Consider the following 26,694-nt stretch of genomic DNA (forward strand, 5'->3'; position numbering starts at 1 on the left):
CATATAAGCATAACCAATGGACACAGACACTATGGGGGGGGGGGCGGGTAAGGGAATGTGCTGAGGCGTGGAATCAAACCAGCAATATGTTGGTTGATGGGCAGAGATCAATGGGGGAAAAGGAGTGATATGTAATACTATATGTAATACTTTAAACAATAATTTAAAAATAAAGATAAAATGAAAAGAACCATTACCTCCTAGTTCATAGGTCAAGGCTCAACCACTGAGCTACACCAGCTGGGATACATTATTTTAAAATTTACAAAAATACATGTAATTTTTATTGTTGATAGTATTATCAATGTCTCCCATGTCCCCCTCTGTATATATTCTTGGTGGATCTGTTGCATTCCTCCCACCTCCTTCCCCTCAGAGATCTGTAAGTCCGCCCCAGTCAGCCAGGCCTCTGGTCCCATCTAGTCCCTCCCCAGGCCTCACTCTCTCTGCCACACACCTTCATTCACCTAAGTCATTGACTGGGATGCCAGTACTGTCCTGGGCGGTTGAGAAAACTACATTACCCAGAAGGAACTGCACTCCTGTGGGCGGTGCTAAAGGGCATTTTGGTGTCTGCGCATCCGGTTAGGGCGGGATTTCCTGCTTCCTCCACGCGGAGGTCATTTTAACATTTTGGGTTTTTGTTCACAGAGTCACAGGCTTCAGGGCGCTGGTCGGGAGCAGGAGGAGGCCTGGGGGGCAGCTGCCTGCGGTGCGGGGTGTGTCTGAGGCTCCTTGAGCCCCAACAGACCGAGATCGGGTCTCCGTGCCTCCCGGACTCCTCTCTGCTCACAGCGTTCCCACAGCCTGACCCCACTTCACCCTCCAGCCTGGGGGACCCGCGCCTCTCAGGTCCTGCCGCCCAGGTCCCCGCGTTCAGAATGGTGAGTCCCTCGTGGGTGACACATGGGTGATGGGGGAAGAGGGTGGAAGGCTGCAGTGCCACCTTGTGAGGACGTGATGGTGCGACTGAGCTGGGAGGATTCGGAAACCCGGGCCTGTTTGGGTCTAAAGGCAACGACGATGAGGTGTGGTTTTGTGTGAGGAGTTTTACTTTCACTCTCAGGACAGTGGGTTGTGAAAGAAAGAGGGACATTCTCTGGGGTAATGGTCTAACTTTTCCTACCATTGCTCAGAGGAAGAACAGACTAGAAGACAGAGGACAGCAGCTGTGGACAGGAAGGGGAAGTCCTGTAAATGATAAGGGAACTGGCAAGAGTGAGCACTGAGGACTGAGCCCTGAGATCATACAGGATCTGGAGGGCACCTGGCCTCGGGGCTGGGCAAGGGCACTGAGCAGCCTGAGCCATAGAGCCTGGTGGCTGCCAGGCTCCCAACAGACCCTTTTCTTTCCACAAATTCCTGCAAATGCAGAATCGTTAGGTGTACGGGTTTGTGGAGCTTATTTCAGGGCCTCACACACTGGTGGCCTCTGAGATAGTAGAGTCCTGGGACTGTCAGTTGCTCGTATCCCTTGGACCTGGGCACTTTGAACAGACACTAAGCCCAGATCCTAAGGCCAGGAGTAGGGCTTCAGGATATGGACCTTTTTTTTGGCCACCAGTGTGATGAGTGCGAGGTCCTCCAGACATAGGGTCCAGAATGTGCCAAGGCTTGGAGTGAGGAGTGAGCTGAGTCAGGAACCTGCAGGTCTGTTTTTTAAAATACATCTATATTTTTATTGATTTTAGATATAGAAAGGAAGGGAGAGGGGAAGAGGCAGAGCAACAGGGATGAGCAAGAAACAAAGATTGGTTACCAGGTGAACAAACCCTGCTGTGGATCCAGCCCACAACCCAGGCATGTGACCTGACCAGTGCATGAGTCTATGCTCAACCAACTGAGACACATCAGCCAGGACTGTAGATCACTTACATACAGGGAATCATGGTCAGGTTGTTAATGGTAGTGGTAGCTCAGAAGGGACAGTGTGAGCCTGAGGACTGGCTTTCTTGCTGGGGCCACTGTTGGTTGGAGGTGGGTGTCACAACACAGCTTAGGGACAGACGTTGTCATGTAGAGTGTGGGAAAGAGATAATGGTTTTGCAGTGGCAAAGGCCTTTAAAAGATGAGTGGACTTGAGATTAATTGGAGGCCAAAGAGTAATTCAAACAAGATGAGCTAGGGCTGGTAAATATCACCTTTTCTAAACTCTCATCAGGATTTTTTTGTGATACTTGGTGTGGCCTGGCTGTGAGAATTTGCAGTCAGTCTTGTGGATTAGCTTAGAGGCTTGAGTTTTCCTCCTTAGACTCACTGGGCATGGTGCAGAGGGCCATCGGGGCTGCGACTTGAGTGAAGGTTAAGTGAGGGACGTTGGCTGTGACTGGTGAAGGGACATCAAGTGCAGTATCACAGGAGGTGGCCTATGGATATCTGGGATCTGATTATTGTTGTTAATAGTTGAGGTTGAAGGAAAAAAAACAGCCATGGAGAGAGGCCTACATAGCAGGACTCAAGGCTGCCTCTATGGGTTTGGACTATCAGAGTCTGAGCAGTGCTTGATCCTGATTCCATTTGGCAACCATCCTCTGGACCACACATGCTGAGTAATAAGTAAAAGGCCAGGAGATGAGTATGGGGCCGGGGCTGTGGAAGTGCAGGTGTGAGAGAGGTGTGGTGGAAAGAGTGATGTGCACTTGGAGAGGGAATGTGAATTCATGGCCACAGCACCCTGACATAAGAGAGAATGAAGGAAGAGCCTATTTCTGGTGGTGCCTGGATGTAACAATAAGGTGAATTTTAGGGTAATTGCCTGTAAAGAGAGGGGTTTGGGTGCTACACTCTAGGTAAAGAGCTCAGGTGCCATTTAACTAACCACCTGCCTTTTGTTGTTGGGAGTGACACACTGGTTGATGGGAATGAGATAGCATTCATCAGTGTTACCCAGGATTGTAAATTTCCAAATGCATGGGTATGGAAGAAGGGTAAGAGTAAATATATTATGGAGGTGGTGACCTATATTTTTGGAAAAGAGGGTGACTAGGAAAAAATTTCCCCACACCATGACAAATTTGCATTACCTTTGAAGTTGTGCCACTGGGAATGAAGCTGTGTTAGAGAAGTGTTTTCAAAGAACTATGTGCAGCAGATTATGAAAAGTGATGGCTTCAACACCTTGGGAATAAGGTCAAGCTGATGAAGTGTGATGCCATGTTTTTGGTGTCTTAATGGAACAATCAGAGGGACCCCAAGGCTATTTCCTGAGACTACCAGTATCAAATCACTCATACTCTCTTTATGGCCAACATCCCTCTCTAACCTATGTTTTTGACACCCAATCTATTGATAAGAGGCAGTGTGACATACATGGGGTTCCAGACCTCAGGTATCTTCTATCTTCTCAACTGCCTTAATTTTTGTGGGAACAAAAATATCAGCAGGAATATAAGACATTGGCTTCATGGGATGAAGGCGTGGTATGTTCTCGGATGTGAAGAGTGGAAAGAGCAGATGGGTGTGGAGGGTGGGGAGTATGACAGACTTATAGTCTTAGGAGTGAATCTGATCATGGGCTGTACATGCTCAGGTGGTGGGCTGGATCCCCATTGTGAGGCATGCAGGAGGCAGCCTATCAGTGATTCTCTCTCATCATTGATGTTTCTATCCCTCACTCCTCCCTTTCTCTCTGAAATCAATAAAAATACACACTGAGTGGCCAGATTATTATGATCTCTGAATGCATAATAATCTAGCCACTCAGTGTATAGCCTATATAATAAAAGGCTAATAAGCAAATTGTCCCCTCGAACAGGAGTTTGACCAGCAGGCAGGCCGGCCAACAGCCCATGTACCCTCCCCCTGGCCAGGCTGGCTGGACCCCACCCATGCACAAATTCATGCACCAGGCCTCTAACACACACACACACACACACACACACACACACACACACACACACACTGAGTGGCCAGATTATTATGCGTTCAGACATCATAATATTATGGCCACTCAGTGTATTTTTGAATGTATGTTCTAAATCAATTATACTTACATCAAAGTTTAAAAAATGATTACAACTTGACACTTCCCAATTATTTTACTATTTTATTATGAAAGTTCTTGAGCATGTTTGTATCTACTGTATTAATAAGTTGGAAATAAAATATAATGATTTGCTACTGAAATATCTCATCAGCCCATATTCAGTGCTATCACTTTGGAAATTTGAAAGTGACGATGTTGAGAGTATTTACAACCAGAAAAATTGACAAATACTACAAACCTTGACTTCACATAATACACTATGGAATGCTTCAACTTAAACTGAATGGTGGAAAATGTTAGCAACGTAAGTTAATCTTATAAGTGTGTCATGCAAATGGGCTTTAAATTGTACATAGGATACAATTTTAAAAAATAATTTTCCTCCCAGTATTCAAAACATATAGTTCCAAATGGCAAAGAGAGAAGTTGAGTCCTTGAGGAATGAGTGAGGTGAAAACAGATGTTTTAGGTGGTGAAATGACTTCCTATTGATTAAATCATAAGCATTTTTAAAATTGGCAAAAGTTTCTGACCAGACTTTTCAGCAAAGTAGATAAAGACAGTGTAAATAAATGCATAAAGAAATGCTCAGCATAAAAATTTCTTAGGGAAATGGAATTAAAACAAAACATGTTTACACTAGTGAATTTAAGGCCTACAATTTAAAAATATTAAACATTGCATGTGCTCACAGGGATAATGAAAAACTAGAATTTTCATTATTGTAGGTGGCTGGGAAGGAAAGAAAGGACCACTTTAGATCAGGGTTCTGAATGCCTTCAAAAGTAAAACACTCACCTACCCTGCAACAGTTAGATAAGGAAAACATACATTTGTACAAAGAATTGAACCGAATATTCCCAGAAAACTTATTTATCATACACCAAACCTGGAAATAACAACAACAACAACAAAAAACCTTAGACAGATCAATAGATAAAGTGGTTATTCACAGAACACAATACTACTCAGCAATAAAAAATAATTAACTTTTCACATAAGCATTAGTGTTGAACCTCAAATTAACTGTGTAGCATGAAAGAGTCCCATACTTGTTAAAGAATACACACATTATAGTATTTATAACATTATGAAAAATATGGACTGATCTTGTAAAGGAAGGAAAATCAATGATTGCATTTAGAGCTGGGGAAGGCAGAAAGAGAGATTATAAAAGGGCAGGAGGTAAATATAGGGTGTGTAGAGTGTTGATAAGGAAATTAATACAATAGTTAATAAATAATGATACAAGAATAAACTCTTCTCTGGTCATTGTACTTCAATTGTTTGGGCACCATCCTGTGCCCTGAAAGGTCACTGGTTCCAGTCCAGGTCAGGGCACATGCCCACCTGGATGCCCTGCAGGTGGCAGACAGGAGGTAGCAGTTCAATGCTTCTTCTTTTTTTTTATCGCCATTTCTTTCTCTCATGCTTCCTTCCTCTCTTTCTAAAAGGTCAATAGAAATATTTTAAATATCTAAAAGACTAATTTAAAAAAGAGAATAAACTCTGTGGTTTGCATACTCACATCTGTAAGCCTACTTTTGACCTAACTTGTATATGTATGAGATACGTTTATTTCACATGTCATGTTTTTAGAGCTTTATTCATATGTCCAAGCTCACCACGTATTACACATTAGAAAAAGTGCATTTTGTTGCATGTCAGTCACAAATATACTTAATAGAGCCTTAAGAAGTACTTCCAAATAAAGGCCTGGCTATCTCTGTCTTGTTAGGAAATTAAAAGAGCAACCTTACATGGGTTCTACCATCTCTCTCCTAATCTCCTGGCAGGACCAGTCTAATGTCAGGGGCAGAAAATATTGCCCAACAGTGAAAACTATTGCCATCAGAATCCCCAGGAATGCTGACAGGTTACAAAAAATACAACCTGGGACTGATGATAGGATTATCCTTCCTCTAGCTCTGAGGTCTTGCCAGTAGCAGAAACCTTGAGGTGAACACCCTGGATGGGCCAGGGGACTCAAAAAAAAAAATGTGTTTATTTTTTCTGCCAATGTCTTCAGCCACATAATACAGTTATGGAGGCCCTGAGAATGTTGTAAGCAAACATCACAGAAGGCACCGACCGTTGATGGTTTGTGTTTCCATTCAGAAGAGGCACTTTTCATCCAATTTACTGGTCTTTCCCACTCACTATGAATACAGTGTTTCTGTTCTAATGCTGGTTCCATTTAAACCTCAGAGCCTTAACAAGTGACACCAGCCTATGACATTTCATACATCATGGCACATGGCTGCTTTACAGTGTGTGGGGAAGAATTCTCCTAAACATTGCTGAGAATTATGTAATACTTACTGAGAACAGAGAATATAATTCATATTGTTCACACAGGCACAACAAAGGACTCCTGTCCTGGGTGACCATTGAACTCAACAATGACAGAGGCACCAGGCTGCAAACTAGAACCACAAAGTCATGCAGACTTTCTTTCAAGGCCTTGGTCAGCAATGCAAAATAAGCCAATATGGGACAAAGAGTGATTTTCTGTCATTCTTACGTGCCTTCTGAAGCACATAAAGTTTGAGACCCCACAAGTGTTGTCATACTAGTTTACTCTAATATATATATATATATTGACTTCAAGAGAGAAAGGGAGAGGTGAGAGAAAGAAACATCAATGAAGAGAGAGAATCATTGATCCACTGCCTCCTGCACGCCCCCTGCTGGGGTAAGAGCCCTAACTTGGGCATGTGCACTGACCAGAATCAAACCTGGGACCCTTCAGTCTACAGGCCCACTCTCTTTTCACTGAGCTAAGCCAGCTAGGGCCTAATTTGCTCTCTTAAAGAAACATTAAGAATTCAGGTGCTGCCTTGCTCAGGTGGCTGAGTGGATTAGAGCATCCTCCCGTAAAGCACCCCCACTAAAGGATGGTGTCTTTGATTCCTGGAAAGGGCGCCTAACTGGGTTGCAAATTTGATCCTTGTTTGGAAAGCATAGAGGAGGCAATTGACCCATGTTTCCTTTCATATCAATGCTTCTTTGTCACCCTCTCTCCTTCCCTCCCTTCCTCTCTCTCTCTAAAATTAATAAACAAATCCCTAAGAGAGAATTAAACAACTAAGGTGTTGATGTTTCAAGTATATATGGTTAAATCTAACGCTATCTCTCTAGAAGAGTTATCAGAATCATCTGAACTCAGTGGAAGTCTGTCCCCTTTCATATAAGAGGCTACAAGAATCGATATCACGGATTTCAGAAAAACGCCACATTATTAGTGACATAGTCATGATCCCCATCTTGTTTTTATTTTAGCTCTAAAATGTGATGGTTTCTGATTAAAGTCATCTCTTTATATTTTTATCTTAGGTAGTCTTTGGGGATTAAAATTAACTTTCCCACGGAAGAAGCTGTTTCTGAGGGTTTCCAACATAACTTTAGACACTGGAGTGAGCAGAGCCCATGGTGAACTAGAAACTGTGCTTTCCCTAGTGAAACCCATGTTTTAATGTCTATAAATACTGCCAGTGACACAGGAGGCAGGAGGCAGCCAACTTGCAGTCTTTCTCAAAGCAGAGAATCCTGTGGAGACCACATGGAGGCTGGTGTTGGGATTCGAAAGATGATTTCCTGAGACAGATGTATTGTAAATGTCTAAGGCTCCTCAGGATCTCACATAGTATTTCATCTATTGCATATCCTGCCCCATTACTGTGTCCTCCAGCGGATTTTTTGAAATTCAGTGGAAGCTTACCATCATCACTGTCTCCTTGTACATTTTTGTGTTTGTCATTTTCCTCTGGAGAACTATCCTTGTGGTGAGTAAACTAAAGCACCTTACAGATGCACTTTTACTCATAAATAAGCAAACATTTTTAAGCCCGTGGATTCTTCATGTGATTCAGGACTGTAAATTTCCCTCTGGCAATGATTTTTCTGAAGGGGCTGCCCATCAGCCCTTCTGACGGCAGCCTGGGGCTGGAGGCAAACTGTGAGGCCTCCTGAGGAGAAGGTCAAGTCTTGCCACAGCGCCCACATGCCAGCCAGGACCCCCTTTCTAGTTTTAGTTGTCCAAGGCAGCCACAGTGACCTCCCTTCACCTCCCAAACGGGGGGAAAGGGGGTGGAATCTGCTAGCAGGCTTTCCAACTGGACTCTACCATGCCTTCTCAGATTTACTCAGGGTGGCCCACACTGACCACCACTGGCTTTACCTTATGCCTGAGCTCCTGTCACCTGTCACAGCTGTCCTGTTCATTGTCTGTGGGCTGTCCTCCACTAGGACACCAGCTCCTAAGGGAAGGGGACTCTATAACTCTGTAGTCTGGAACAGTTGGGCTCAACAGTGTCCTTACAAGTCTCAGATGTACCCGCCCTTGGCTGCTGCCTCTACATCCAGTCTGATTCCAATTCTCATCCCTAGAGCCTTCCCTCTGCCCACCCACTCAAGGACCCTGCCTCTCTCCAGCCCTATCCCAGACCCCAACCTCTCTGCTCCTTCACCCACACACCCAGCAGCACACTATGCCCAGAGTTCAGGTTCCATCAACTCACTTGAGGAGCATGTCTCATCTTTAGTGGAAACATCCCAGGCACAGCCAACAAAGAGTGTAGAGGGGTGGGCTGTGCAGGCAGTAGAACAGTCTCAGTGCAGCACGGTGGATGTTTACCCATAAAGAAAAGATCAGGGACACATTCTCTCTCTGGATTGAGAAATATCTAGAACCTCCTTTAGTGGCTAAACTTTAAGACACTTGTAACCCAGCACAGGACCACCTGGCTCAGCAGCCTGCAACCCCTCCTGCTGGGCAGATAGGGAATCAGCCTCTGCAGAGACAGGTCCTCTCCCTCCCTGGGCAGGGCAATGGCTGGAGCACTTCATTACAGTGGACTAGGTTGGCCCTGCCTGGCTCACAGCTTTTCTTGGAGCACATGCTGATTGCCAGGTTATGACCCCCCAGGAATTTCTGCAGCAGAGTCTGCTCCATTTCCCACTAACCAAGGCCCCAAAGAACAGAGCATCCACCAGCCTGCACTGTGACTAGAGAGGGCCTCAGAGCCACACACATGGCCCAGCACCAATTCTTTCTGGCAGCTTCCCTGGGCCCTGTCCTGCTCACAGCCTTGAAACCGGAGAGGAATCGGGACACTTCATCTCCCTGAATCTGAAATAGGTCATTTTCCACATCCAACTGGAAGGCGCAGAGACCAGAAGGGCATGTCCTGGAGGATAATTCTCCTGGTGCTTTTAGTCACAGAGATCACACTGATGCCATCATCCCCTGGGGGTGATTGTGCAGCTCAGCCCTGGTTCCCCACCTGCTACACTGACAGCAGTGGTAGCTTCCATACTGTTCTCTGGGTCATTGCCTGCTCTGCCCTCATGAGAACCATGGCTGCTGGTCACCATGGCGCCCTGGGCTGTGCTGGTGTTCACAAGTGTGTGGACTATTTGGGTGATTAAAACATATATATATATTTTGAAGAGGGAGAAAAATAGGAATCTATATATCTATGGAGAGAGAGAGAGCGAGAGAGATCCATTATTGTTCCTTTATTTTTATACGTTTTTGTTTGGTTCTTTTAATCACCTTGACCAGGGATGGAACTTGCAACCTTGGCATTATTAAGATGATGTTCTGACCCACTGCATGGTCAAACAGATGTGAAATTTTAAGTGAAATAATCCAATAATGTACCTGAGAATAGATAGATACAAAAACAATAACAAAAAAACCATCATGATGACAGATAGTGGTGAAAGGCTGGAATAGTGTTCATGGGTTCCATAAGTATCGTTTTCACATGGATATATTTCAGGTAAGCTGTTCCATAGGCAGACTGTATTTTTGCATCAGTTATTTTTTATGCCAAAAGTGAAGCACTGATAAGGGCCTCAGGAACTTGGTTTCAGCGATTCAGGCTTGCAGAGATTCCAAAAGAGCATGTTTCTTTTTTTTTTTCTTCTTTAATGTGCATTTTAAATTAATTCTACTTAAATCAAATTTTAAAAATGTTTAAACTTGATGTTTCCCAATAATTTTGCTCTTTTATTATGAAAGTTCTTGAGCATATTTGGTATTGCTGTATCAGCATATTGGAAATAAAATGTAATGGTGTTACTGAAATATCTTATCATGTCCATGTTTAGTTCCATCATGTTGCCAGTTTGAACCTCACAATGATGAGAGTATTTACAGCAGGGATATTAACAAAGATTACCAATGTAGACTGCACTTAATGCATTACTGAAGTTTGGACCTAAACAGGAATAGCGGAGAATGTTAACAATGCACCGCCCTTTCGGTAACTTACATTTTCAGAACCAACAGGTGGCATTAGGATCCCAATCACTGACTGATCATTGCAAATATGGGAGTCGGGGCACCCAGTCGCGCTGGAAAATGACAAGTCTCATAATTTGGATGTGTTGTCTTCAATTGATCTTTTGTTTTAAGATATTATTTCAGGTTCTGTGATGCTCAGAATGCTCCTTGAGGTGAAAATTATTGTTTCAATTATTCCTGAAGATCACAAATATTAACAGATTTATATACATACTATTTAAATTTATTTTTAAAGAGAGAGACAGAGAGAGAAACACTGATTGGCTGGCTTCTGCAAGGACCCACACAGAGGACCGAGCTGGCATGCCCCCTACCATGTGCCCTCACTGGGATTGGAACTGGAAACCTTTCTGTGCATGGGAGCATGTTCATCCAATTGAACCACTCCCGGAGGTTTATTTCTTGTTTTCCATATGAAAATATCACACTATGAAGAGAAAAGCAGGTGTTTGTGGCAAGTTCCTCCGTCAGGGGCTTGAGCCATCTGGGTGCAGGAGACAGGAAGAGCCCATGGGTAACGACAGGTGGTTGATGGTTTAGTACAAACACAGCAGCCCAAATCTGGCTGCTCAGTGGCACCTTATTCACACACTCAAACAGAAGAAGCCTCATGCCAATGAGTGGTGCTTGAGCTGAATTAACACAAACAGGTCAGATAAGGGAGCTCTGTACAGTGCTAATGCTGAGTGATTGTGCCCGCACATACATAGGGCATAAGAGGACTTACCATTGTAATGCTGCTGTGTCCTTTCCTGTATGCATGGGCATGGCAACTTGGCCTTGAACCTCCAGCGTACTCTGCACAGGGCCCCTACAGCAGACTACCTGTCCAATATAATAAAGAGGGAATATGCAAATTGACTCTGCCACAAAGATGGTGGCGCCCACAGCGGAGGTGGGGGTTTCTGTAACAAATATGGCTGCACCCACAGCAGAGGCCAAGTTCCCGTAATGAGCCTTAATGAGCAATCAGCAGGGACCTGAGGCTGTGCCCCAACTACCCCCATGGGGCTTGACTGGGGACCTCAGGCTGTGCCCCCAATCCAGTAGGGCTTTCCAAGGGACCTGAGGCCATGCCCCTACCCCGGCACCAGGCCAGGGGACTTCAGGCTGCACCCCCGCCTTGGTGCCAGGATGGGGGACCTTAGGCTATGTCCCCCATCCAGCAGGGCTTGACGGGGGACCTCAGACCACACGCCCTGCCCAATGGGGCTTCACGGGGGACCTCAGGCTGCAACCCCCTGCCATTGCACTGGGCCAGGGGATCTGAGGCCATTCCTCCCACCTGGCGCGGCTTGACAGGGGACCTCAGGACATACCCCCCGCCCTGGTGCCAGGCCAGGGGACCTGAGGCTGTGCCCCCTGCATGGCAGGGCTTGACAAGGTTGGGACCGGCCAGGTCTGGATCTAGCCCAAAGGGGGTGGGGGTGGCCCTGTCTGGGTCTCATGGGATTTTGAGGTGCACGTGGGTGGGCGGGAACTTGACTCTGGGTCCCATGGTGCGCCCCAGACTTTGACAGGAGGAAGATTTTCATATACATTTTACTAATTTTTTTCATATCTGACACATCTATTACAGAGGAAAGGCAAATAGTAATATTAAAATATTTCCTCTAATTAATCCCCTTTTAATGGGCACAATTTTTGTGCACCAGGCCACTAATATATATATATTCCTAAGGGATCAAACAACTGAATGACCTTTTGACCCTTTGCTATGATGTGCACTGACCACCAGTGGGGAGATGCTCAACACAGGAGCTGCCCCCTGGTGGTCAGTGCGTGAACACAGCAGGATCATTACTCAGCTGACTGACTGAGGAGCTCTAGATGCTGGGCTCACAGCTGGCGAGCCCAGCTGCAGCAGTGCCAGCGTCTCCCGCCTCCACAGCAGCATTCTACCTTGCAGCTGCAGATGCAGGCGCAGCGGGGCAGGGATGAGCAGGTGTGGTGCCCGGCCTGGGTACAGATTTATTTATAATACCCGAAACCTGGAAATAAGCAATTTTATAGAAGATCAATAGATAAAGTTGTTATCCATAGAATACAATACTACTCAGCAATAAAACAAATTCGATATTCACGTAAGCATTTATATTGGATCTCAAAATATCTGTAGCATAAAGGAAATCAGTATTTGTTAAAAAGTACACACCTTATAGTGCCTATAAAATTATGAAATATATGAACTAATCTAATGTAAAGGATGAAAAATGAATGATTGCATGGAAGACTGGGAAAGTCAGAAAGAGAGATTATAAAAGGCCAGGTGGAAAATGCAGAGTGTAGGAAATGTAGGAGTACAGTGGTTGGTATGAAAAGTAATTAATACGTAAAAATATCAGAATAAACTCTGCTTTCACCGGTTACCTCAGCTGGATGGGTGTCATCCAGTGCACTGAAATATCCTGGTTCAATTCCAGGTCAGTACACAGTTCCTCCTGGGTCACCAGTAACTGTAGTGCAGGAAGGAGCTCATGTATGTATCTCTCTCTCTCTCTCTCCCCCCCCTTTCCCTCTTCTTTTCCAATAAATAAATAATTAAATATAATAAAGGAATTTTTAATAATATTTTTTAAAAGCATAAGCAGTGCGGTATGTGTAGTCACAACTGAAAGTCTACTTTTGCCACTCCTTGTATACAGTGACAGATACGATTTCACCTGTGGTGGTTTCACAGCTTTATCTCTAGGTCAAGGCTGACAAAATAACACACATTAGAAAAGTGCGCTGTCTTGCATGTCGGTGCTCCTTTCCTGAGAGGAACAGCTTTGCCTCAATGGCAACAAATAGTGGCAAGCAGGGAAGACTACTGCCATGGAATCAACAGGAATGGTTACCGTTTACAAAAGACACATCCTAGGACTGATTACCGGATTATCCTTCCTCCAGCATTGAGCTCTTACATATTGAGAAATGACCTTGCGGGGAACACCTTATAGAAACCAGGGGAATCCTCAAAACAATTAAATTATTTTCTCTGCCAATGACTTCAGCTACAGGAAAAGTTTTGGAGGTGCTGAGAATGTCTGTAAACAAAGGACACAACCCATAGGCCCAGGAATATTTTTGGATTTACATTCAAAGCAGACATTTTCAATCTAATTTACTGCAGTTTTTCCCATCGCTATGAATATAGTGTTTCTGTCTCAATAGTAGTTTAACCTCAGAGTCTTAAAACAAGTGTCACAAGACTATGAAATTTTGTACTTCATGACACATGTCTCCTTTGCAGTCCATGGGGAGGAGTTCCCCTAAACATTGCTGATACATATGTAACACATACTGTGAACAGAACATAATTCCTATTGTGAACAGAAGGACAGCAAAATCCTCCTTTTCTGGGTGACCACTGTCCTCACCAATAACCAAGGTACTGGGGTGTAAATTAAAACTACAAACTCATGCAGTCTTTCTTACAAGGCCTTGGGCAGCAATGCAAAATAAGCAGGTTGTGGACAAAGAGTGATTTTCTGCCATCATTCTCTCCCTTCCAAAGCACTGAAGGTTTGACGTCCCCACAATATCTGTTCACATTTACATGCTGACAGATCACAATAGTGCTTTCAAATCATGACAGGCAGGGAATAGAACCAACACAATTAAAGGTACAACAGAAAAAACACCTTTACTGAAATATCATAAACCACAGCCAGTGGGGTTCAGATTGGTGAACTAGAACATAAGCCAATCATCACAGCATAATGTGAGAACCACATTAAGAGGGACTACTTCTTTGCTGTTGATGGGTATTCTGGACAAACCCTGAGTCAGGCCCATTTCCTAGTCAGAGAGGAAGGAATGAAGACACTGACAAGAGTTCAGAGTATTTATGTATTTACTTATTTACAAATCTGTAACTTTATTTAAATTTCGCCAGTTGTTTCTTTATAAAAAACAATTTTATTATTTTTTTCAGAGAGGGAGAGGTAGAAATAGTAACATCAATGATGGGAGGCAATCATTGATCAGCTGCCTCCTGCATGCACCCCACTGGGGATCAAGCCTACAACCCCAGCATGTGCCCTTGAGTGGAATCAAAACCAGGACCCTTCTGTCTGCAGACCAACACTTTATCCACTGTGCCAAATTTCCTAGGGTGTGTTCAGAGTATTGAGAATTTATTTAAGCACAAAAGAGCATGCAGGTTTGTAACTGATTCACACTGTTCATGTGAGCCAGGTGGTAGAGGAGAAATCCCTGCAGCCATAAACCTTCACAGTGACATCAATCACATAGTAGACCTGGGCAGGATAGCCATTGTAGGCAGCTCCTTAAAGCCTCTCTTGTACCGGAAACTTGAGGAATCTAGCAGAGTGTATTTCCTGATAAAAAGGGATCATACTGAGATAAAAATGTATCATAGATTCTCCTTCAGTGTTGTTATTCTGGGTAAGAAAAAGGAAACATTACCTACACATTTAAGGCCTGTCTCCACTGTGAAGTCTCTGGTGTCTTATGAGGCTACAATTTTTGGTAAAAGATTTCCACAATCTGTACACTAATAAGGCTTTTAACCAGTGTGAACTCACTGATATTTATTAACATTAGACTTACTTCTGAAGGACTTCTCACATTCACTGCACTTATAAGGCTTTTCTCCAGTGTGAATTCTCTGTTGTTGAATGAGTTTACAATTGTCACTCAAGGACTTCTCAACTGTACATTCATATGGCTTTTATGCAGTGTGAACTCGCTGGTGTCTGTTGAAATAATACTTATATCTGAAGGACTTCCCACATTCACTACACTTATAAGGCTTTTCCGCAGTGAGAATTCTATGATGTTGAATGAGTTTAGAACTCTCACTGAAGGACTTCCCACAATCTGTACACTCATATGGCTTTTCTCCACTGTGAACTCTCTTAGGTTGAATGAGGTTAAAGATGCCTCTGAAAACATTCCTACATTTGTCACAATCATAAATCAGTTCTCCAGAACAGACACCATGACATTCAACAACTTTCTGTTTCTTGCTGGCAGCTTTTACACATTCAGCCCATTGGTGATGACTTGTTCCACTGAGATATTCTTGTGAAACCTCATAGCCACTGTGTGGCTCCTCAGTGTTATGAGAGGCCGGCGCCTGGAGAAGCTCTGAGGGAGCTTGGACATCTTCCCTAACCTCCCTGTTGTTTGAAGGTACCTCTGATAAATAGAAGCTACACCTGGTAACAAATGAGGGTCTGTCCATAGTTTCTTTCCAGGAGGTGTCTTCACTGATATCCTTCTGTTACTGGTGAGGGTTTGCACTGAAACAGAAGTCTCTCACACATGAGTCACTGAAGAAGCATTTGTGCTCAAAGTATTCTGCTTGTAACTCAGTCAGGTACAAGATATCTTTTATCACTGTGAAACACCGCTTACAGAAATGTGACTTCTGGATTGCTGGAGCTGTGTTAGAAGCCCTGACATGTGACTCTCCTTGTACAGATACACTCTGATCAGAACAGGCCTCCTCCTCATCCTTTTTATGCCAACAACCTGAAAACAGAAAAAGGGTGAGGAGATGATTGAGGACTGTGGGGACAGGGGGAATTTCCATTACAAAAGTGTGTAGCCAGTAATGACACCTGGGCTCCATGCAATTTTCAGAAAAGAAGAGATGTGATGGAAGCATTAATAAGAGGCTTCTGTGAAGTTCTGGGCCTCTGCAGATCCTAAAGGAAGGAAGACCACACCAGGAATATGACACAAAGATGGAAAGCACCACATGGAAGAGCGGTAAGACTTCCAGCCCTTCCTTAGCTTAACAGTGTTCAGCAGGGCTTGCTGCAGGTGACATAAGCAAGCTCTGCAGAATTTTTCTTACCTCTTATTTCAAGAAAAATTCAATAAACAAGTAGCTGATGTGTGAAACCTACTTGAGCATGTATGTGTAATTCATAACACATATGTAAGTCAGTGTTAAAGAATACAGCAGAGGCAGCAATGCAGAGGAGCAGATGATGTAAAAATGCCATAAAGGTAAACATAGCTGAAAGCCAGGAACTCACAGGTGAAATGACATGTCAGAAGGAGTCAAGTAGGTAAAAGATAAGGTAGAAATGTGGTGTAGCGAGTGGCATGTCCATCTGAACACTGATGGAAAAGAGCTGGTTCCTGGTATGAAACAGAGGGTCTTACAAGAATAGTACATGGTTCATGCAAGTAAAGACCGTAATCTGGCACAGATAGTCATCCAGGAATTTAGCTATAGGAAAGGGGTAGAAATGGAAGCCATGGATCTGAATATAGTCACCCTCCCAGGAAGAAACAGCAGGTGGGATCAATTAAGCTGTCTGTAAGACCCCTTACTCCCACAAACTTCCTGCACTTGCTGAGGCAAATGTTGTAAGAGAAGTTTGTGGAGTCTATTGCTCAGGGCTTTCCACAGTGCTCAGCACTGGCAGCCATAGTACATTTGAAAAGACAGTTAGGAATATTTGCAGAACCTATGGTCTGGCTGTGAGACAGAGAGTGCTATGCCTGGAGAATAAAGTAAGAGAGAACATCACATCATGACACTGAGATGTGAAGTTCTTACCTACAGTTGCAACAAGTGCAAACACTTCCAGCATCACATCGCAGTACAGACTTCTCTGAGCCTCATCAAGGAGCACCCTCTCCTCCTGAGAAAAAGCAATGACCACATCCTCAAAGTGCATATCCTGTCAAAATGGAGACAGTACAGCCATGATCAGATTCTCTTATAATATTCCAATTCTGTCATATTGTTAACTCACCACATCCATCTGCTCCCTCTACTCCCCACATCAGAGAAGATACCAGGCCTCGGTCCCATAAAATTCAATCTATCCTTCTATTCCTACTGATGCTGTGTCTTCCACAACAATGAAGGGAGTTGAGCAAATAGAAGATACCTGTGCTCTGGGCCTCAATGTGAGTCACACTGCCCCTTCTCAATAACAGTGGGTGTCAGGACCTTAGGGTTATGAGAGCTGTTGTACATAAAGGGAGTGTGAGTGATTTGGCACTGGTCTTGTCAGGTAATATGCTTGTTTTCTCTGAATTTTCCCTCCAAGACTCCAAAAAACATGGCATCACACTTCACCGTTCTGACTCCAAAGCGAGATTGTTGAGGCCATTACATTTCACTACATCACTTTTCATCACATAATTCTTTGAACCACACTCCTCTCATTCAGCTTCATTCCAAGAGGAACAATCTCACTGGTAATATGAAAATGCTGTGACAAGGACAGGTTGTTGCCTAGTTAGCTTCTTCTCTCAAAATTCTAATTTATCACCTCTATAATGTATTTCCCTCTTATCATCTCCCTTGCTCATGTCAGTGGAGGTTTTCAAGCACAGGTGACACTGATGTATGCTATCTCATTCCTATTGATCACTGGGGCAGCCCTCAACAAAAAACAGCAGTTGAATGTGTGTGGCTGTGTGTGTGTGTCTGTGTGTATATATATATATAGTAAGCTCTTCATCTGGCATGCAGAACTACAACAACTTCTCTTTTCAGGAATTACCCTAAAATTCCCCATGTCATACCATCCAGTCCCCACCAGAAATGGACTCACCCTTCTTTCATTATTATGTTAATGTCAGGGCCCTGCAGCCATAAATTCACATACCCTCTCCAAGTGCACGACATTTTTTCCTACCACACCTGTCCCACACATGCACTCCCATATCCTAAGCACCCATACTCATCTCCTTGGACTCATACTCACTATTGAGCAGGTATGACCCAGAGAATGCCTAGAAAATTTAAACTGGGTGATGTACTACCCATAATCTCATAGTTCACAACCATAGAGGAAGTGTTGTGTCCTGTTCTGAAGGTCTCCATCCCTGATTGTTTTTTTCCCTCCCACCTCACCTAATGTGAACCACATCAGATCTCAGATATTCAGAGCCCACCTCCACTGGTGCTGCACTTGATGTCTCTTCACCATTCTAAGCCTTTCGTCACTTAAATCCCATCACTTGTGGTCTCTACCCCATGCCCAGTGAACTCAGAGATGACCACTCATGCCCCTAAGCAATTCCGCTAAACTGACTGCAACAATCCAGGCACAGTGTTGGAAATAAAAAACAAAACAAAACCTGGTAAGTGTTTAGAGAAGAAAATAAGCACCAACCACAGTCTCATCTTGTTTGAAATACTCTTTGGCATCCAATTCTAAACACAAACACCCCCACACACACAAACAAACAAACAAAGGTGATCTACAACTCCTATGTGGTCTATACATTTTCCACTACATTTAAGGAAGTCTTCCTATTGAACTCTCATCAGAATTCTAGACGCCCTTGAACTGCTCTCTGAAATACCCTAACAGGCCAGAAAATAAAAGTTTTTGTATCTCCTATGAACATAACACTTCCTACTATGAATTTCTCCATCTGAGTTGATGGTGTTTCCATACATTCAGGTGCTAAATGAAGCCTTAATTTCAATTGAGACTATGACCTCTCTGTCTCTCTCAAGCCCAACATTAGAAAATCCAAGTGTCCACACCTAAATCACCGATCCAGTATGCAACTGCTACTTCCATCTCCACAGCCACCATCATGAGCCAGATACCATCATCCTCAACCAATCTATCACAGCTGCTTCCTTCCTAGTCTTTCTGCCTCCTACCTCACAAGCATATTGTTCATCATACTCCAGCCACCAGGAGTCTAATGAGATCTGGTTCAGATCACTTGTCACCACTTCAGCAAATTTGCCATACTCCCATCACCTGCAGAACAGACTCTAAAGTTGTCACAGAGCTCCTCTAGATCTGATTTTCTCCCATTTTTAATACGTTCCTCTTTTTATTTATTTCATTTTATTTTTAAAAACTTTTTTTTTATATTTTCTTGATTTGTTACCGAGAGGAAGGGAGAAAGATAGAGTTAGAAAAATCGATGAGAGCAACATTGATCAACTGCCTCCTGCACAATCCCTACTGGGGATGTGCCTGCAACCAAGGTACATGCCCTTGACCGGAATCGAACCTGGGACCATTCAGTCCGCAGGCCGACCCTCTATCCACTGAGCCAACCCGGTAGGGCTACCTCCCTATTTTTAAAAAGAGGATGCCTACAATTCTCTGAACAGGTTTGGTCTTTACTCCATGTGTTTACACATCCTGGGAGGACCTCCAACATCTCATTCCTCTAATTGCCAAAATCAGGGAGTACTTCATACAACCCTAGACCTGAATTTAGGATCTGGGCTTACTGTTTGTTCAAGCTTCCCAGGCCCAAAGGCTGGAAGAGTGGCAGAGAGTCCCAGGACTCCACTATCTCAGAGGCCACAAGAGTGTGAGGCCCTGAAATAAGCTCCACAAACCAGTACCCCTAAGCGATGTTGCATTTGCAGGAATTTGTGGAAAGCAAAGGTCTGTTGAGAGCCTTGCAAACACTGCCAGGATCTATGGGCTCTGGCCGCTCAGTACCTTTCCCTAGGCCCAGGGCCAGATGACCTGGAGATGACCACATTACATCAGGGCCTCAGTCCTAAAGGCACACTCTTGCCTAGTTTGCTATCTTTCAAAGGATTTCTCATTCCTGCCCCCTGCTGGTATCCTCTCCCTTCTAGTTTCTTCTTCCTCTGAGCAGTTAGGAAGTTAAGAACCCTATTTCAGATAATGTCCCTCATTTATTCTCCACCACCGATGGCCCTAGGTTCCTGAGAATGAAACTGAAACTTCTCACACAATATTTCGCCTTGTTTTCTTTTTTGCCTTTAGATACAAAACAAGCTGAGGATTCCTGAATTCTTTCAGCTCAGCCGCACCAACCGAAACTTTATAGGGTGGCATTGCAGCCTGTCACCCTCTTTCATCCCTCACACCATCTATCACCCACAAGTGACTCACTGTTCTGGATGTTGTGATCTGGGCTTCAGGACCTGACAGGCACCGAAGGATGGAGGGTAAATGGAATGAGGAAGAATAGAACTCTGCAAGCAAACAGAGTCAGGGAGGCACATAGGCCTCAATACTGGCTGTTGCTGCTCAACAAGCTTCAGACAAACCACTGCACAAGGGGGCTCTGCCTCTGATGCTTCATCCTCTTGTGATCCAGCACTGGAGCCTATGAATATGTTAACAGAACAAGGAGCTCAAAATGCCCACCTTGAGAAAGAAGCTGAAAGTAATACCCAGCCAATCACCGCAGGTAAATACACCTGTCCTGGGCTTTCATTGGCTAAACACAGCCATCATTGGGCCCCTTGCCCTTTGGGTAACTTACGTTTTTTTGGCCCAGCAGGTGGCATTAGGATCCCAGTCACTGACTGATCATTGCAAACATTGGTATTGGAGTGCCCCAGGGGCACTGGGAAATGGTAACTTTCGGATTTGGTGGCTGGTCCCAGGTTACTGGGAAGTGCAAATGATCTCTTATTTGGAGATATTATTTCAGATTCTATGAGCATTTCAGAATGCTCACTGAGGTGGAAAACATTATTCAGTTATTCCTGAAGACCACAAATCTGAATGGATATATTGTTTTTTATTTGATTTTTAGTATAGAGAGTAGAAGGGAAAGGAAAAGAGAGAAACACTAATTTGTGCCTCCTGATGGCCCCTCCCACCGACTGGGAATCCACCAAGAAAGCCTGACTTGTGCCTCACCAGAAATCAAACTGGTACCCTTTCTGTTTATGAGACTATGCTCAACCAGAGACCCACTGCAGTTGTCACATTTTTTAGTTTTAACAAAAAATATCACATTATTAAGATAAAATATACATAATCCCATCGTATTTGTTTAAAAACAAAATTTGAAAACATACATAGGTGAACAAGTTGACATTTCCTACATTGTCTACATGTTTGTAGTCATTACACATTGTGAAGCTATGGGGTTAAGAGTTACTGAATGTTTATTACATGTGCAAGGCCATGGATTCAATGCTTCACATGCACTACTATTTTAAGGTAAATTGACTGCTTGTGGAGTTTAAGTCTCCCCAAATTCAAGAAGATTGAAATCATACCAAGCATCTTCTCAGACCACAATGGCATAATATAAGAAATAAACTTAAATAAAAGCAACCCAAAATACTCAAAACACTTGGAAGCTGAATAACATGTTATTAAATATTGATTGGGCTACGAATGAGATCAAAGAAGAAATCAAGCACATCCTGGAGATTAATGACCATAAAAACACAAAAATGCACATGCTATGGGACACAATGAAAGCAGTCCCGAGAGGGAAGTTCATAGCTCTACAGGCATACATAAAAAAACAAAAAAAACAACAACAAGAAAAAATGGTTATAAGTCATCTAACTCTACAACTCAAAGAATTAGAAAAAGAGCAACAAGAAAAGCCAGAATGAGCAGAAGGAAGGAGATAAAGATTAGAGCAGAAATAAATGACACAGAGACCAAAAACAAACAAACAAACAAAAAAACCAAAAGATCAATGAAACAAAGAGCTGGTTCTTTGAAAGGATAAATAAGATTAATGAACTTCTAGCCAGGATTACCATGAAGCAAAGAGAGAGAACCCAAATAAACAAAATCAGAAATTATAGAGTTGAAATAACAACAGACCCCACGGAAATACAAGGGATTGCTCTAACTGGTTTGGTTCAGTGGATAGAGCGTCAGCCTGCAGACTGAAAGGTCCCAGGTTCAATTCCGGTCAAGGGCACATACTTTGGTTGCAGGCACATCCCCAGTAGGAGGTGTGCAGGAGGCAGCTGATCGATGTGTCTGTCTCATTCATGTTTCTAACTCTCAATCCCTCTCCCTTCCTCTATGTAAAAAAATCAATAAAATATATTAAAATAAATAAGAGAAAAATCACTAAAAGAAATTTTTAAAAAAAGAAATACAAAGGATTGTTAAAAAATACTATGAACAACTATTCCAACAAACTAGACAACCTGGAGGAAATGGACATATTCCTAGAAAAATACAACCTTCCAAAACTCAATCAGGAAGAATCTAAACAGCTCAATAGGCCGATAACTGTGGAAGAAATAGAAGCAGTCATCAAAAAGCTTCCAGCAAACAAAAGCCCGGGGCCAGATGGCTTCACAGGAGAGTTATACCAAACATTCAAGGAAGAACTAAAACTTATCCCCCTCAGACTATTCCAAAAATTCAAGAGGAAGGAACACTTCTAAGCTCATTCTATTAAGCCAGCATCACCCTAATACCAAAACCAGATAAAGACAACACAATGAAAGAGGATTACAGGCCAATATCCCTCATGAACAGAGATGCAAAAATCCTCAACAAAATTCTAGCAAATCTGATCCAGCAGTACATCAGTAAGATCATACACCATGTCCAAGAAGGATTTTATCCCAGGGATGCAAGGATGGTACAATACCCGCAAATCAATAAACGTGATACATCACATAAACAAATAGAGGGAGAAAAATCACAAAGTCATATATATTGAAACAGAAAATGCATTTGACAAAATCCAACACCCATTTTTGATAAAAGCTCTCAGCAAGGTGGGGATAGAAGGATCATACTTCGACATCATAAAAGCCATATATGACAAACCCACAGCCAACATCATACTCAATTGGCAAAAACTAAAACCATTTCCCCTAAGAACGGGAACAAGACAGGGATGCCCACTCTCACCACTGCTGTTCAACATAGTACTGGAAATACTAGCCATTGTTATCAGACAAGAAGAAGAAATAAAAGGCATCCAAATCGGAAAAGAAGATGTAAAACTGTCATTCGCAGATGACATGATACTGTACATAGAAAACCCTAAAGACTCCATCATAAAATTATTAGACTCAATAAATGAATTTGGCAAGGTAGCAGGATACAAAATTAACGCCAAGAAATCTATGCCATTTCTATACACCAATAATGAACTTAGAGAAAGAGAGACTGAAAAAGCAATTCCATTTACCAATGCACCAAAAGAATTAAGATACCTAGGAATAAACTTAACTAAGGAGGTTAAAGAACTATATGCAAAAAACTACAGGACACTGAAAAAAGAGATAGAGGAAGACATAAACATATGGAAGAACATACCGTGTTCATGGACTGGTAGAATCCACATCATCAAAATATCCATAATACCCAAATCAATCTATAGGTTCAATGCAATCCCCATTAAAATACCAACTGCATATTTCACAGACCTAGAAAGAACTTTTCAAAAATTCATCTGGAATGAAAAAAGACCCCGAATAGCTGCAGTAATCCTGATAAAGAAGAACAAAGTAGGTGGGATCTCAATACCATATTTCAAGCTGTATTACAAAGCCACTGTTCTCAAAACTGCCTGGTACTGGCACAAGAACAGACATATAGACCAACTGAATAGAATAGAGAACCCAGAAATTGACCCAAACCACTATGCCCAGTTAATATTCAACAAAGGAGGCATGAACATACAATGGAGTCAAGAGAGTCTCTTCGATAAATGGTGTTGGGAAAATTGGACAGATACATGCAAAAAAAAATGAAACTAGACCACCAACTTACAACATACACAAAAATAAACTCAAAATGGATCAAGCACTTACACATATGACGGGAAACCATAAAAATACTAGAGGAATCCACAGGCAGAAAAATCTCAGACATATGCCGAAGGAACTTCTTCACTGATACTACTCCTTAGGCAATGGACAATAAAGAGAAAATAGACAAATTGGACTACATCAAAGTAAAAAGCTTTTGCCTAGCAAAAGAAATCATCAGCAAAACAACAAGAAAGCCCACATATTTGCCAATGATATTACCAAGAAGGGTTTAATCTCCAACTTTTACAGGGAACTCATACAGCTTAACAAAAGGAAGACAAACAACCCAATCAAAAAATGGGCAACGGACCTAAATAGAATCTTTTCGAAAAAATACAGAAGGGAGGCCAAGAAACCTATGAAAACATGCTCACAGTCACTAATTATCCGAGATATGCAAATCAAAACGACATTGCGGTACCATGTCACACCTGTCAGAATGGCTATCATCAACAAAGGACAAGTGCTGGCGAGGATGTGGAGAAAAAGGAACCCTCATGCACTGCTGGTGGGAATGCAGATTAGTACAGCCACTGTGGAGAACAATATGGAGCTTCCTCAAAAAAACTAAAAATGGAACTCGCATTTGACCCAGTGATCCCACTTCTAGGAATATATCCCAAGAAGCTAGAAACACAAATCAGAAAGGATATATGCACCCCTATGTTCATAGCGGCACCATTCACCATAGCTAAGATTTGGAAACAGCCTAAGTGCCCATCAGCAGAGAGTGGATTAGAAAACTGTGGTACATCTACACAATGGAATACTACGCTGCGCTAAAAAAGAAGGAATTCTTACCATTTGCAACAACATGGATGTAACTGGAGAGCATTATGCTAAGTGAAATAAGCCAGGCAATGAAAGAAAAATATCACATGATCTCACTCATCTATGGGAAATAATGAACAGTATAAACTGATGAACAAAAACAGGAGACAGGGAAGCTTCGATCAGACTGTCAAACCTCAGAGGGAAGGTAGGGGATGGTAGAGGTAAGGGGGAGAGATCAACCAAAGGACTTGTATGCATGCATATAAGCCTAACCAGTGGTCTCAGACAACAGGGTGGGTGGGGGCATGAGTGGGTGGGGTTTGGGAAGGTCATGGGGGGTTGAGGACAAATATGTAATACTTTAGTCAATAAAGAAATTAAAAAATACAAAAACAAAACAAAACAAAAAAGCAGAACAATAATGACAGCAGTTTTATTTAGAAAACCCCAAACGTGAAAATAAACAAAACCATAGACAGATCAAAGGATAAGTGGCTAATCCAAATAATACAATATTTCTTAGAAACAAAAAATGAACTATTTACATAAATGTCAGTGGTGAATCTCAAAATAACGGTGTAGCATGAAGGATGTCAGTGTTGCTTAAAGATTATACACCTTATAATGCCTACAAATAATGAAAAATATGAACTAATCTATTTCAAAAGAAGTTATATCAATGCTAGCATGGAGGGCTTGGGAAGCAGAAAGAGTATAAAAGGGGAGGAGGGCCTTAGCTTGTTTGGCTCAGTGGACAGATAGTTGGCCTGCGGACTGAAAGGTCCCAAGTTTGATTTCAGGCAAGGGCACATGCCAGGGTTGCGGGCTCGAACCCCAATGGGGGCATGCAGGAGGCAACCAATCAATGATTCTCTCTCGTGGTTGATGTTTCTATCTCTCTCTCCGTCTCCCTTCCTTTCTGAAATCAATAAAAATATATTAAAATAAAAGGGCATGAGGTAAATACAGGGTGTGGCAAAAGTAGATTTACAGTTGTTGGTATTGAAAATAATTAATAAATGATAATACAAGTATAAACACCACCATATCCAGTGTGGTTCAGTTAATTGAGCGTCATTCCATTCATTAAAATGTCACTGGTTCAATTTCAGGTCAGGGCACATGCGTTCCTGGATCCAGTAGTGGGCTTATAGGAGCCGGAAGGTTGATGTTTCTCTCCTCCTCCCTTCCTCTCTAAAAATCAATGAAAATATCATTTCAAATATATAACGTAGTTATTTAAGAACAGAGAATAAACTGTGTTTTGCATACTCACAACTGTAAGCCTACTTTTGCCTCACCATGGATATGTGTAACAGAGAAGCTTATTTCACCTGTGAACGTTTCAGAGCGTGATCCATATGTTCAAACTCACCAAAGAGTACACATCAGAAAAGTACATTTCATTGTTTGCCAGTGATACATATGCCTAAGTAAAGCCTTAAAAAGCAGATCCAAATAAAAATCTAGGTATGCCTCCGTTAGAAAATTAAATTGAGCAGATAGAAGTTACCTGTGCTCTGGACCCCCATGTATGCCACACTGCCTCTTATCAATAGAGTGGGTGTCAAAAACATAGGTTAGAGGTGGATGTTGGCCATAAAGAGAGTGTGAGTGATTTGATACTGTTCTTCTCAGGAAATAGCCTGTAGACCCTCGGATTGTTCCTCTAAGACACCAAAAACATGGCATCTCACTTCACCCTCTTGACCCCATTCCCAAGGTGCTGAGGCCAACACTTTTCACAATCGGCTGCACATAGTTCTTTGAACAACACTTCTCTCACACAGCTTCATTCCCAGAGGCACCCCTTCAAAGGTAATGCAAATTAGCCATGGTGAGGATAAGTTATTTCATAATCACCTTCTTTTCCAAAATTATAGTTCACCACCTCCAACATCTATTTCTCTCTTACCCTTCTTCCTTACCCATGCCAGTGGAGATTTACACGCCTGGTAACATTGATGTATGCTATCTCATTCCCATCAACCAGTGTTTCCTCCCAACAACAAAAGTCAGGTGGTTAGTTAAATGGCACCTAAGCCCTTAACCTAGAATGTAGCACCCAAACCCCTTTCTTTACAGGCAGTTACCCTAAAATTCACCTTGTTGTTACATCCAGGCACAACCAGAAACAGACTC

General features: G+C 42.7%; 1 long non-coding RNA gene across 1 annotated transcript; it reads left to right on the forward strand.

Moving 5' to 3' along the window:
• The first annotated feature begins 587 nt into the window (after nucleotides 1-587).
• On the forward strand, nucleotides 588-25,891 carry LOC308239148. The gene is made up of 3 exons (XR_013959704.1): nucleotides 588-884; nucleotides 15,894-16,022; nucleotides 20,000-25,891. It is a non-coding gene; the product is annotated as an uncharacterized lncRNA (long non-coding RNA).
• Nucleotides 25,892-26,694: the final 803 nt, after the last annotated feature.

This window comes from Plecotus auritus (genome assembly GCF_963455305.1).
Source record: "Plecotus auritus genome assembly, chromosome: 15".
NCBI classification, from domain to species: domain Eukaryota; kingdom Metazoa; phylum Chordata; class Mammalia; order Chiroptera; family Vespertilionidae; genus Plecotus; species Plecotus auritus.